The following is a 3,476-nucleotide window of genomic DNA, read 5'->3' on the forward strand; positions in this document are numbered from 1 at the left end:
ATAGTTTGACTTCTTCTTTTCCTATTTGTATGCCTTTCATTTCCCTTTCTTGCCTCATGGCCCTGGCTAGGACTTCCAGTACAATGTTGAATAGAAGTAGTGATAGCGGGCATTCTTATCCAGTTGCTGTTCTCAAGAGGAATGGTTTCAGCCTCTCTCCATTGAGAATAATGTTGACTGTAGGTTTTGTATAGATGTTCTTTATTATGTTGAGGAATGTCCCTTCTATTCCTATTTTGCTGAGAGTTTTGATCAGAAATAGGTGTTGGATGTTATCAAATGTCTTTTTTGTATCAATTGATACGATTATGTGGTTCTTTTCCTTTGTTTTATTTATGTGGTGGATGACATTGATTGTTTTTCTAATGTTGAACCATCCTTGCATGCTGATATGAATGCCACTTGGTCATAATGAATGATTTTCTTGATATGTTGTTGGAGTCTATTCGCTAGGATTTTGTTGAAGATTTTTGCATCTATATTCATGAAGGATATCGATTTATAGTTTTCCTTTTGAGTGATGTCTTTGCCTGGTTGTTGTTATGCTTGCTTCATAAAATGAATTTGGGAGCATTCCATCCATTTCTATGTTTTGGAATAGTTTGAGTAGAATTGGTGTCAGTTCTTCTCTGAATGTTTCATAGAATTCTCCAGTGAAACTGTCTGGGCCAGGAGTTTTTTAGTTGATAATTTTTTGATGACCTATTCAATTTCTTCTTTTATTATGGATCTGTTCAACTTTTCCAGCTCAGTCTGTGTTAGTTTAGATCAGTGGTGTGTTTCTAGAAATCTGCCCATTTCTTCCAGATTTTTAATTTGTTGGAGTACAGTTCTTCAGAGTATCCTGGTATTATCCTTTTTATTTCAATTGGTTCTGTTGTGACATCACCCATTTCCTTTCTTAGTATTTGTATTCTCTCCCTCTTTTCCTTTCTTAAATTTGCCAGTGGTTTGTCCAATTTATTAATTTTTTCAAAAAACCAACTTCTAGTCTTGTTGATTTTTCTATTGTCTTTCTATTTTCTGTTTCATTGATTTCTGCTTGAATCTTTATTATATCCTTTCTTCTGGTGACTGTAGCCTTTTTTTGCAGCTCTTTTTTTAATTGTTTGAGATGTTGGGTTAAGGTGTTGATTCTGGCTCTTTCTTCTTTTTTGATGTGTGCATTTATTAGTATGATTTGGCCTCTGATAACTACTTTTGCTGCTTCCCAAAGATTTTGATATATTGTGTTTTCATTCTCATTTGATTCTAGCAAGTTTTTAGTTTCATATTTTATTTCTTCTCTTACCCATTCATTTTTGTGTAGGGTGTTGTTCAGTTTCCATATGTTTGCTGTTTTTCTCTTGATGTTCCTATTGTTGATTTCTAATTTGATAGTATTGTGATCTGAGAAGATGCTTTGCAGTATTTCAATGTTCTTAAATTTATTAAGGTATGCTTTGTGGTCTAACATATGATCTATTGTGGTGAATGTTCCATGTGCCCTGGAAAAGAATCTATATTGTGCTGTTGTTGGGTGAATTGCTCTGTTGATGTCTATAAGGTCAAGTTGGCTGATTGTATTATTTAGCTCTTCTGTGTTTTTGTTGAGTTTCTTTCCAGTTGCCTATCTTTCATTGAAAGTGGTGTAATAGAGTCCCCTACTATGACTAGAGTCATCTATTTTCTTCTTCAACTCTTTTAAAGTCTGATTTATGTATTTTGGGGCACCTCATTGTTTCTATAGATATTTATTATGGTTATATTTTCTTGTTCAATTGATCTTTTAATCTCTATATAATGTCCTTCCTTGTTTCTTGTGGTTTTTGTGTTAAAGTCAATTTGATCAGTAATTAATAATACCACTTTTGCTCTTTTTTGGTTGCCATTTGCTTGATACATCTTTTCCAAATTTGGATCTTTAGTCTATTTCTGCCTTTGTCTTTAAGGTGTGTCTCTTGTAGATAGCATATTGATGGGTTATGCTTTCTTATCTAGTCTGCAACTCTTAGTCTCTTGAGTGGTGCATTTAATTCATTGACATTCAGTGTAATTATCGACAAGTATGAATTGGTTGTTGTCATTTTATTATGTGTTTTTTTCATTATGTCCCTGGTTTCTTTATCCATATAATTTTCTGTGCTGAGCTCATTTTATTTATTAAATGCGTTATCATTTCCTTTGTTGCTCTTGTTTTAGTATTTGCTAAGTATTTGTGCTTGTCCTCTTTTTTATTGTGATGTGTAGGTTTATCATTTTTCTTTGAGGTTACCCTGTGATTTATCATTTTCTTCCTGAGTTTAGAATAGCCCATTTATTCTTGCAACTCTCTCGACATCCTCATCATTTAGAAGTTCTGTAACTACACTATTTTACCCTTCTTTTTAGTTTGTAGTTGTCTTCATTTGCCAATTGATATCTCTGGTTCCCTATTTAAATCTTTTAAGCTTATTTTACTTTGGATTCTTCCATAACTGGGTTCATTGCTGGGTTATGTCATTTTGTGTATTAATGATTGGTTGTTGCTTTGCTGTTATTGGTTGTCTGTTCAAAGAACTCCCTTTAGCATTTCTTGTAAAGTTGGTGTGGTTTTAACAAATTCCCTTAATTTCTGCTTATCTGGAAATGTCCTAATTTCACCATCATATTTGAGGGACAATTTTGCTGAGTATATATTTCTTGGTTGGAAATTTTTCTTTTTCAGGGTTTTATATGTACCATCCTATTGCTTTATCACTTGCATGGTTTCTGCTGAAAAATCAGAGCTTAGTCTTATTGGTTGTCCTTTGTAACTTTTTGTTTTTCCCATGCTGCTTTCAGTATTCTTTCTTTATTTTTGGTTTGATGAGCTTGATGATGATATGTCTTGGTGATTTTCTTTTGGGTTCTCTCCTGTTTGGGGTTCATTGGACTTCCTGAATGGATATATTCTCATCTTTCATCCTATCAGGTATATTTTCTTCCAATAAATTCTGGACAATTTTGTCAGTGATTTTCTTTTTCTCTTCCTGTTCTGGAATTCCAATTACATGTAGGTTTTGATGGTAGGATTTTATGGTATTCCCCATGAACCTTAGGCTTTCCCCATTTTGTTTTGATCTTTTCTCCATTTGATCCCTTTGCAAAGAGCTATTCAGATATTTGTCTTCAATCTCATTAATTCTCTCTTTCATTCATTCAATTCTTCCCCCTTTGTCCTTTCAATGTGTTATCATTTCTGAAAATATAGTATTAATCTTCTGGATTAAGAGTGAGGAGTCAGCCACAGGGATACAGGTAAGGAGAGGTTGGAGAGTTTTCCAACAGCTAAGGGAGACAAACTTTTCTGACAGTTTGTCCTACTGTGGTGACATGTTCCTGTGAGTCTTGAGGCTGTGCCACTGGTGTTTCAAACCCAGTGGGGTGCACACGGTGCACAGATATCATCCTGGATTGCAGACTAGGAAGAAGGAAGAGGCCATCCACTTCTCAAAGAATTGGCCAGGGAAAACCTT

Source organism: Orycteropus afer, unplaced genomic scaffold, assembly GCF_000298275.1.
Source record: "Orycteropus afer afer isolate SDZICR_OR568_19922 unplaced genomic scaffold, OryAfe1.0 scaffold00013, whole genome shotgun sequence".
Classification (NCBI taxonomy): Eukaryota; Metazoa; Chordata; class Mammalia; order Tubulidentata; family Orycteropodidae; genus Orycteropus; species Orycteropus afer.